General features: G+C 38.9%; 1 protein-coding gene across 1 annotated transcript in view; it reads left to right on the forward strand.

Annotated features, from left to right (window-relative positions):
* LOC126473606 (F-actin-uncapping protein LRRC16A) overlaps positions 1 to 12,166 on the forward strand; it is a 517,910-nt gene that overhangs the window by 356,034 nt on the left and 149,710 nt on the right. The gene's annotated exons all lie outside the window — the stretch shown is intronic.

Consider the following 12,166-nt stretch of genomic DNA (forward strand, 5'->3'; position numbering starts at 1 on the left):
CTTCCATTTCCAAGAATATATCAACCTCCTGTACTGTGTGATACCGAGCATTATCGTCCATCAGTGCGAAGTCTGGGCCCACGGCACCTCACAGCAACCCCACGTGAGGTCCAGAAATCTCGTCGCGGTACCTGACAGCAGTTAAAATGTGTCAGTTCAACTGTATAAGTGATGAAGAGGTGTTCAAGTTGTCAGCATAATCCCTGCAACCATCATTAGGGACCCTCCTCAATATTGGTCCTTTTCCACATTATCGGGTCCTGAAATTGTGTTCCACTTTCCCTCCAGATGTAAATCCATCGAGATTCACTCTCCAGACCAAATCGGGACTTATCTGTGAAAAGAACATCGGCCAACTCTTCGACCGTCCAGGTGGTATGTTGACGGTTCCACTCTAAACATCCCCTTCTTTAAAGACGCATCAAAGATACACATACAACATGTTTCTGGCAATAAAAGCCACTGTGCACAAGCCTTATGTAACTGTTTGCCTCGATACAATGTGTCCGGTGCATGCTAAAACATCAGATGCCAGTTGCCGTGCAGTACTAAGGCAGTACTGTCGACCCCTTACAGGGAAATAACACTCCTCTCTTTCTGATGTCACATGTGGTCGGCCCGGCTCTGATCTTCAGTATACAGTTCCAATCTCTATGAACTGTCGTCGCACTTGAAAAACAACTGAACAATTCACATTAAGCCATCAGGCCACATCAGTTTTTGACTGTCCTGCTTCCATTCTATGTATGTCCCTCTATTGCAGAGAGTCTGGTTGGCATCATCACTGTGTAGTACAGCACCGTCTGTGACAGTGTACACAGTGATCGTGGATTTGGGCTACCTGGCAAACACTACCGCATTTGATAGATGCCCTGACATCATCGTTGGTGGGGTTGTTCGTTGACCGGAATGCTATCTTTTGTGCAGAACACGATCGAACAGACATCTGTTTAGAGTTTGCATGATTATATCATGAATTAGACACGGGACAGGGAAGTAATGGTTTGATGCTTTAATTTTGGACACCAGCGTATTTTCTACACAACATGTACAGGATGAGGGAATAAACTACTACAATTAATATTGCTAAAATATGCTTTCTGTTAGAACACAGTGTGTCATTCCCAGACGCAAGAGGAAGTATTCCATGATGAAGTGCATTAATCTATTCATCAACAAAACCTTAATTGGTTGTTTTCAAATTCCTGGTTTACTGATGTGTAGTTGGTGTTAAAACATGACCTCTCATGTGAGGAATGTGCAGAGACTAAAAATAATTCAAACTAAATGGAGGGGGGGGGGGGGGGGGGGAGGGGGAGGGGGGGCGGGGGGAGAGGCACAATGTTACGAAAATGGGGGAGACACAATGTTATGAAAATAAGAAGTCACAGATAGACACTGTAAAAAGACTAGCAACAATTAAGCTTTTAGCCAAAAGGCCTCCTTCCAAATTAGACTATGCACACACACACACACACACACACACACACACACACACACACACACACACACATGTGCGTGCAAACACATCTCACATACGTGACCACTGCCTCTGACTGCCTGGATTTTCCATTGCTAAACTGAAAGAAAAGTTAATTTATCATAATTGTTGTTACTGCTGTTTCATGTTTTGTCTGCATGTAGTATCATAATCCATCAGATCTCAGTTACAGCACTTTGGTGCTTTAAAACTGAATTTAGAAAGTATGTGTCAATTTCCTGTTCATTGTGAAAATGTGCATAAATAAAATTCACCAACATAGTATTATTATTTAAAGTGGTAAGTAATAATGTTAGGAGTAGTGGACAATATATAGCTACTGATGTAATTCTTTAAAAAGACTGAATATAAAAAAAATTTAAAGAAAGGAGTTTGTGTATGTGGAGGAATGTGCAGAGACTAAAAATAAGGAAGGTTTCAGTTGGTTATGTAAAGGTGAGACAGAGATTCGGGAATCAGATTTTAAAGTGTAAGACTTTTGCAGAGGCAGGTGTGGGCTCTGACCACAATTTATCTGTTATGAACTATTGATTAAAAGTGATGAATTTGCGTAAAGGTAGGAAATTAAGGAGGTGGGACCTGGAAAAGTTGGAAGATCCAGAGTTTCAAAGGAAGCATTAGGCAACAATTGACTGAAACAATGCAAAGTAATACGGAAGAAGATGACTGGATAGCTTTGAGAAATGAAATAGTGAAAGCAGCAGTGGATCAAATAGGAAAAAGACAAGGCCTAGTAGGATTCCTTGGGCATCATAGAAGATACTGAATTCAATTGATGAAAAGAAGAAATACAAAAATGAAGCAGGCCAAATGGAGTAGAAACGTCTAAAAAATTATATTGGATGGAAGTGCAAAATGTCTGAGCAGGAGTGGCTACAGGACAAATATAAGGATTCAGAAGCATATATTGCCAGGTTAAAGATACATATCGCCAACAAGAAAATTAAAGAAGCCTTTGGAGAGAAGAGAAATAGCTGTATTAGTATCAAGAACTCAGATGGAAAACCAGTCCTAAAAAAGAAGGGAAAACTGAAAGATGGAAGGAGTATATAGAGGATCTGTACAATGGAAGGGAACATGAAAGCAATATTATAGAAATGGAAGAGGATATAGATGAAAATTAGATAGAAGATACAATACTGCAAGAAGAATTTGTAGAACAGTGAAAGACCTAAGTTGAAACAAAGCCCACAGAGAAGGCAAGATTCCATCAGAACTGATATCCTTGGGAGAGTCCGCCATGACTAAACTATCCCACAGGTCAAGGTAGCACAGATCAAGGTAGGACACTGGACTCGCATTTAGGATGATGACATTTGAAATCTATGTCCGGCCATCCTGAGTTAAGTTTTCTGTGATTTCCCGATATTGCTTAAGGCAAATGCTGAGATAATTCCTTTGAAAGGGCACAGCTGCTTTAATGACCTCATTGTTGATGGGACCTTAGATTAAACTCCTCCTATGGCTAAATTATTCCACTTGATGTGCAAGATGTATAAGACGGGAAATACCCACAGACTTCAATAAGAATGTATGTAATAATTCCTGTTCAAGGAGGTGCTGACAGCTGTTAATATTCCTGAACTAGCAGTTTAAGTTATTGTTGCAAAATACTGACTCGATTTATTTGTGGAAGAACGGGAAAACTGATGGAAGCTGACTTCTGGGAAGATCAGTTTAGGTTCAGAAGAAATGTGGGAACTTGTGAAGCAATACTGACCATACGACTTCCCTTAGAAGACAGATTAATAAAAGGTGAACCTACATTTAATAGCATTTGTAGATTTGGAGAAAGCTTTTGACATTGTTACGTGGAACATATTCTATAAATTTCTGAAGACAGCAGGAGTACATACTGGGAGTGAAAGGGTATTTACAACTTATATAGAAACAAGACATTTATAAGAGGCAAAATGCGTGACAAGGAAGCAGTGGTTGAGAAGGGACTGAGACGGTTGTAGGCTATCCCCACTGATGGTCAATGTGTACATCGAGAAAGCAGTAAATGAAGGGAGAACAAATAAAAACTTTGCAGTTTGACGATGATATTCTAATTCTGTCAGAGGCAGCGAAGTACTTGCAAGAGCAGTTGAAAGGAGTTGATAGTGTCTTGAAAGGAGAATATAAGATGAACATTACCAAAAGCAAAGCAAGGGTAATGAAATGTATTTCGGTTTATTGGAAGTATTTTAGGGAAAGTGTGTTTATCTGTAAAGGAGACTGCATGCGGGACACTAGTGCGACCTATTCTTGAGTTCTGCTGTAGTGTTTCGGATCCACATCAGGTCAGATTAACAAAAGACTTCAAAGGAATTCAAAGACATGCTGCTAGATTTGTTACCAATAGGTTCAAACAAGAAACAGATATTACAGAGGTGCTTCAGGTTGTCAAATAGGAATGTTTGGAGGAAAGACGATGTTGTTTTGAAGAAAACTACTGAGAAAATTTAGAGAACCAGTAATTGAAGCTGACTGCAGAACAATTCTACTGCCACCAACATACATTTTGCATAAGGATCATGAAGATAAGGTAGGAGAAATTAAGGCTTATAGAGGGACATATACATAGTCATTTTCCATCACCCTCTTTGCGAGTGGAACAGGAAAGAAAATGACTAGTAGTGGTACAGGGTTCACTCTGCCATGCATTGTGCGTTGGCTTTCAGAGATGTGCATATGTAGATGTAGATGTATACATGGGCCGCTGAAACATTTGCTTCACATCTTGCGTGTAGTTTGCTGTATTGCAATTGCAATAGCTGCCACCACACATACACACAGCAGATAACCACGAAGTATGTTTTGGAAGTGTAGGCTACACTCAGCATGTATATAAGCCATATGAGTACAACAAAAACTGTTTTTCCAACACTGGAATAACCAACTATGGAGAAAAGTCTTTTGATGGCATATGAAACTAGGAAATAAATGACACCCAAAATGAATTACAATTTCTCTAAGAAGTCGTTCTGAATTGTTACCATAGTAGCTGCATATAAAATTTACAATTATGTAAACCTAAGCATACCAATGAATACACTGTCCACAATTCTAGAACAAAATAAAGAAAAAGGTGCATAGCATACTCAGTTGCAGAACGAGAGAATTAATTGTGTGTACATTTACACATGCCAGTTTCTGATGTCAGTCTTGCATTTCCATCCATTTCTTCTTCTCTGTCATTGAAATTGTTGCCAAATTCGCTGTCATCATCATAAACAGAAATCATTCATTGTTCATTCTCATGTATAATTCTGTCTATAGTCTGTGCTTCTTGAGTAAGCTTACGAACATGGTATCTACAGTAGCAAGACCATGCTATTCAACATGGCGTCCGGTACAGTTGTTTATAGTGAGAAAGTGAACAAAAGTTATAGTTGTGTGGTGAAAAACGGAACATATGTAAATTATAACAGTGAAATAGTGAAGCTAAATGAACGTGTATCAAGCCTGCAATTAATTGTAGATGTACTAAGGCGGGACATTGCGCATTTAGAAAATGAAAATGCCGAACTGAAAAGGGCGCGTAATATCCCGATCGCCAAAGCAAGTAAAACGCGGAACTGGGAGCACAGGACTAGCATGATCACGGAAGAAAGAAGCGAAAAGGTGATAAATACAACGAATGGAACGAACCGCGGCAATAAAAGCAGTTTCAGTGTCCTACCTACAATAAACGAGTGCTCTGAAGTGGATATAGGTCTAAAGGCAGAAACAACAAGGCAACATATGTTTACTAGGCCAAAAAGGGTTGGTCGTGTGAAACTCAGTGACTGTAGAATTACTGTGGTAACAAAAAACCATTTTCATGCACTAGATTCAGATATAAATGTGGAATCCACGGAAAACTGTGACGACAACAACACGCCGAATCTACATAGCGACAAGCACATGAGCAGAAACTTCCGCAATGAACGTGAAGACAAACTCAAAGTGAAAATATTCTCTGATAGCCATGGACGTGAGATCGCAAAAATACTACGTTACAGTCATTGTATACAAGCAACTAGTATTGTCAAACCAGGTGCACCCATCCAAGAACTCGTTAGAAACATAGAAACTGAAAATGATCGTCATATTGTCGTCATAGCAGGAGCTAATAATGTATATAAAAACGACCTCCACAGTGCAACACGAAACCTTAAGGCAATACTAAATTCAACAGGAGAGAAATCAGTTTTTGTAGTCGGAATTCCACATAGGCATGACCTTTCGGAATGGTCATGTGTGAACGTGGAAATCATAAAAGCAAACAGGCAATACTCAAAGATTTGCAGGGCCTACCAAAATGCATATTTTATAAGTATGGACTCCTTGCAAAGAGACTGTTACACGAGACGTGGCATGCACCTTAATAACAGAGGCAAGAAGATTCTGTGCCAAAACATCAGCATGATACTGAAAGCATCTGACAACCAAGAAGTAATTGCTGCTCTTCCAGTTCCTTGCTTGACGCAAGCAGAGCCAGAAGAAATGGTTACTTCTATTTGCAGCAGTAGAAGTAGAGGTGGAAGCAGCAATTGTACCTATACACGTAACAAATGCTGCAGCAGCAGTACCTACCACACTTCATCTACAGGATTCAACAGCAGCAGAAGATGAAGCAACATCCAAATCTCCACTGTCACCAGTTGCCACAACAATGCCTACAGCAGCAGCAGCAGCAGCAGCAGCAGTACCTACCACACTTCACCAGCAAGATTCAACAGCAGCAGAAGAAGAAGCAACCACCTTATCTCCTCAGTCACCAGATGTCACAACAGTGCCTCCAGACCCCCTTAACAGCAGTTACATCAATTCCTCTAGTAGCAGCTTCATCTACAATATCATCACAAGGAGGGAAGAGTAGGTATACAACAGTAGATGTGCTACCACTCCAAGTGAACAATTTTTTAGTAAAAGGCAACAAGAGGCAGAAATCCAAAAGATAAGCCCTGAAAAACGTTTGAAAACCAATCACCATAGTGTTAAGTGTGTAAGCAATAAGAGCATGGATCTTAAAATATGTTACCTCAACGTTCAAGGACTGAAAGATAAAGAACTTATCATAAATGAGTTTGGTCTTGATAACCAGTTTGATATTTTTTGTCTGAGTGAACACTGGGCTAATGAGAATGAACTTGCAGTTGCCAAATTTGACAATTTTAGTATAGTAAATAGCTACTGTAGGAAAAAGCACATTAGAGGTGGTGTGGCAATTTATTCCAACCAGTCACTCAATTGTACAATAACCAAACTAGACCTAAATTCCTTGTGTGATGAACAGCACTTTGAAGTTACGGGTATAATCATTAATAGTCATAAGCTAATAGTAGTATCCATGTACAGATCACCAAAGGGAAGCATTAACATATTTTTAGAAAAAATGGACATGCTATTGAGTAAATTAAGTAATATTAAATGGCTACATTATGATATTGCAATAGGAGGTGATTTGAATGCTGATTTTGATGTTACTAAATGTAAGGGTAGTGTTGCAGATCTGGAAAACTTACTAAGCAATACAATTTACATCACGTTAATAACAGGCCCACAAGAAACAAGGCATGTTTAGATAACATCTTTGTAAACTTCAAGACCACTGAAAACACATGCGAAGTTGTAGTGTTCCCATTCTCTGACCATGACTCCGTATCTCTAAATTATACAAGTAAAATTCCCCTCAATAGGAGCAATGCAAACAGACCTGTTCCAACAGTTGTGATTACCAGACCCATAACTGAGGATAAAATTAACACATTTTGTAATTCCCTTGATGACAGATCCTGGTTTGGCCATTGTAGTGTCGATGGACATTACACATCAAGTAATGACCTGCCAGCCAAAATAATATTTGATAGATTTTTTAATGCATTCTTGACCCTATTTAACCATAGCATTCCCATAAAGAAAATCAAAATAATGGACAGCAGCCACAAATCCGGATCTCAAAACAGACAAAATATATGGTACACTAAACAGCTGACAGATCTAAAGAAACAAGTTTTGTTACTGTACAACATATACAATAGTATGAAGTCTGACTGTGCCAAATCAGCCTATGTGGAATGCAGGAATGAATACAAAAAAGCCATCCTGCAAGCCAAAAAAACCTACAATGCCAACAGCATACATAATTCCACCAATAAATGCAAAACCGCTTGGAAAGTAATTAACAGTGCTGCCAGAGATACTAAAAAAGACAAAATTAATATCCCACCACAAACACTCAATGAGTTTTTTATTAATTCAGTGAAAGAAATAGGAGACACAATTATCAAACCAGACATTAGTCCATCAGAGTTACTCTCCCAAAATTGGGGTAGACAGTCACTAAATACAAGCATGGTAACCTTCTCCGAAGTATCGCCTAGATATGTACAAGGGGTCATAAAACAACTGAAATCATCTGATAGCTTAGATATATATGGCATATCATGCAACCTGCTAAAAAAAGTGTGTGACCGCATTCTCTACCCCTTAACCCATTGCATAAACGAGTGCTTACTTGAGGGATATTTTCCTGATGAGTTAAAACTGTCTAGGATCGTCCCAGTATACAAAAAGGGAGATAAAGACTCTCCATCTAGCTACAGGCCTATTTCAATAGTACCTGCATTCTCCAAGGTAATAGAATGCATCATGTACCAACAATTATCATCTCACTTTGAGAATCTAGGAATAATTAATGATACACAATACGGGTTTAGGAAGAATCTGTCGACCATTGATGCAATCAACACGGTAGTCAGTTACATCCTCAAAGTTTTTGAGAACAAAGGCTTTGCTCAGGTCTCATTCTGTGACCTAAGCAAGGCCTTCGACTGTGTTGAGCACATGCCACTACTAGAGAAACTAGAATTCTACGGCATCAAAGAAAACAGTCTCAGACTATTAAAAGCTTATCTCAACAACCGTAAACAGGTAGTTTGTGTTGGTAAGGAAATGTCAAACATAGAAAATGTTAAAGTAGGTGTGCCTCAGGGATCTGTACTGGGGCCCTTCCTGTTTCTGATAATGATCAATGACCTCCCCTCGTTTATTAGATCCACCACTGTATTGTATGCAGATGATACGACTTTTCTCCATAGCAGTAACAGTCTTAATGATCTTAAAACCTGTGCTGAAAATACACTCACTCATGCAGCATATTGGTTCAGAGCAAATGGTTTCCTGCTAAATGAAAATAAAACTCAGCAGATAATCTTCACCCTAAGAGACAAGCCACTATCTGATGACCCTAGTTCTGTTAAATTCCTGGGAGTTTATTTAGACGAAAAGTTATCCTGGGGCCAACGTGTAAACTATATTAGTAGTAAACTATCTAGAGTAATTTATTTATTAAGACAACTCAGAAATTGTGTACCTGAAACATTCATCAGATCATCTTATTTTGCATTTTTCCAGAGTATAATATCCTATGGCATTATCTTGTGGGGTAACTGTAGTCATATACATGACATCCTATTATTGCAGAAGAAAGCCATTAGGATAATTACAAATTCTTCACATAAGGCTCACTGCAAACCCTTATTTACTAAACAAAAAATTATGACTGTAATAAACCTCTATATATACAATGTCTTAATCTTTACGAAGAAGAACCTACAAGATGTGAAACGTAGAGAAAATGTACATTGTTACAACACAAGAAGCATCAAACACATAAACACGCCTTACCACAGACTATCAAAATCAATAAATAGCTATGAAGTCACAGGGCACAAGCTATTTAATAAGCTGCCACATGCCATACAGGATCTTCCTGAACATACATTCAAAGAAAGACTGCATGAATGGTTTATTGCCCACCCATTCTATGATATCAATGAATTCTTCAACTGTAAAATGCAGTAATCCAACAGATGACCCACTGTACATTTATTGTAATATAAGCTAAAATATTTCAGTAGTCAATACCTTATCACACTGTATTATAAATTGTAACTTCATTTGACGTTGTCAATTGCTGTAATGGCCTAAAGACAATAAAATCTTTATTATTATTATTATTATTATTATTATTATCATCATCACATATCAGCCTTTCAACTTACATTAGTGTAAAATACTTGTTATTATTTCGAACGTAAGCCTTAACATCACTGCAAACCAGTTCAATTTGGTTAAAATGGCAGTGATAAGGCAGCTAATTACCACATGAGCCTGTTCCCTTGCAATTTCATCTACAGCATTTGTAGGTGTTACAGACTTATTCCGTTTTAATATAACGGAATGGTAATCTTCATTTTCCATTACAGACACTTTTGGAACACTAAACTGAAGTAGCGAAGTTTTGAACAATCCTGGGTGGTCCGTATCCTCTGGTAGTCACAGGTTTCTTAGGATTGAAAAACTATAAGACCTTCAGAAATAAAAGTGTCTGAAGAACCTGCATGAGCCACAACTAATTGGGGGACCCTCTTCCTGTTGGCAGACAACCACTGCTATTCGGAGTATCATCTGCCCAGCATTTATCAACTGCTTCTCCAGAAGTGCTGACCCAGGTTTCATTTAACCATATAATTGAATGTATATCCTTTCCATCAATTTTATGCAAGAAAATATTATGACACACAATGACATGAGTTTGTTTCAGCAACAGTTCTTATGTGTCCAACTTTTTAAAGTGGAAGCCCGTACTTTTGAACACCATTTTATGTGATTCCCCCCCCCCCCCCCCCCCCCCCCCATGAGAAAAGTTCACATTCTTTTAAAGTGATTAGAAACTTCACTACTGTGGGGTCTTCTTGCCTGCTGTAATATCTGTAAATGTGCCAATGAACTGTGTCAGTTTGGAACGAATCGAGATCTGTAACTGGACAAAGCTGCTTTTCTTCTTTCCAGGAGTACTAAAAAATGCACTGTTTTCTGCACAGGGGCGTTGTCCCACACTGTTTACCTCAGTATCCTGCAAGTCTTGAAGTAGTGCTTCTTTTATTACAGCAGTTCTTCAATCAAAACTCTAGTGTCCTTCATAGCATCCCCCCCCCCCGCCATCGGTGGGGGTGGGGAGGCTTGCGTGCCTCAGCGATACAGATAGCTGCACCATAGGTGCAACCACAATGGAGAGGTATCTGTTGAGGGGCCAGACAAATATGTGGTTCCTGAAGAGGGGCAGCAGCCTTTTCAGTATCTGCAGGGGCAACAGTCTGGATGATTGACTGATCTGGCCTTGTAACACTAACCAAAATGGCCTTGCTGTGCTGGTACTGCAAACGGCTGAAAGCAAGGGGAAACTATAGCTGTAATTTTTCCCGAGGGCATGCAGCTTTACTGTATGGTGCATGGAGAGCTGCATCAAACCAGTCTCAGGACTGAAGACCACAAAAACAACAACAACAACATCGATTTGGTAACATTCTTTAATAAGCAATAACTGGTATTGAGACAGTAACACGACACCCCCGTATAGATACAGGTGGTCACACACTAACACAAAATGTTTACATAAAAGCCGGTAACGTAGTAGCACGGACACCAGAACCGGCTTTTGTTGCTGGTGCTATAATCGGTTCAGAAGCTGCAGTAGCTCGCTTTCTTTGTTTGTTTGTCAGTCGTACTGCCAACTTCAAGCCACTTGTATAGTGACATGAATTGCCATATAAATGTATCTGAATCAAATTGGGAGAGCCTGAGGAAATTTGATTAGAAAATGAGAGACTCAGAAAGTAGAAGCCGAGATTTCATATTTAGGCACTAAAATAATATATGATGACTGAAGTAGATAGTGTATAAAATGCAGAATGACAGTGGCAAAAAAGTGTTTTTGGGGAAGAGAAATTTGTTAACATTGAATATAAATTTAGACACTAAAATAATATATGATGACTGAAGTAGATAGTGTATAAAATGCAGAATGGCAGTGGCAAAAAAGTGTTTTGGGGGAAGAGAAATTTGTTAACATTGTATATAAATTCAAAGTGTTAGGAAATCTTTACCAAAGGTATTTGTCTGGAGTGTAGCCAGTATGGAAGTGAAATGTGGATGATAAGCAGTTCATACAAGAAGAGAATGGAAGCTTTTGAAATGTGGTGCTACAGAACAGTGATGAAGATTAAATGAGTAGATCACATAAGGAATATGGTGGTGCTGAATAGAGCTGGGTAGTGTAGAAATTTGTTGGTTGATAGAATACACTCTGAGACGTCAAGGGATCACCAGGTTAGTATGGGAAGGAAGTGTGGAGGGCAAGACTCGTAAACAAGCCAAGAGATGAATGTAGTAAGCAGCTGCAAATGGATGTAGGTTGCAGTAACTCTTCAGAGATGAAGAGGCTCGAACAGGATGGAGAAATGCAGATAGCTGCACCAAACCAGTCTTCAGACTCAAGACCACAACAAAAAACAACAACAGTAAATTAACTTCCAAGAAATTTCGAGAACAGTATTGAGAATTGTCAAAATAGTTCACAATACAAAATCCTCAAGCAATACAAAATCCTCAAGATGATTGGGTTATTGGAAATATTACTGCCGGGAATGTTAATGGAAAGTCGCATAATGAAGTAGTTGCAAATGAATTTGTTGCACATTGACAGCAAGGTCAAAATTTTCTGCACTGCAATGTGTAAGGGGACGAGACTTCAATAACACATCACACATACAAGATAAGAAGTGAAAATTGGGTGCATAAAACTTTTTGTCAACAAAAAGATGACAAATAATATGAAAATGGCAGTTTTTG

This window comes from Schistocerca serialis, chromosome 4 (genome assembly GCF_023864345.2).
Source record: "Schistocerca serialis cubense isolate TAMUIC-IGC-003099 chromosome 4, iqSchSeri2.2, whole genome shotgun sequence".
In the NCBI taxonomy this organism is placed as follows: Eukaryota; Metazoa; Arthropoda; class Insecta; order Orthoptera; family Acrididae; genus Schistocerca; species Schistocerca serialis.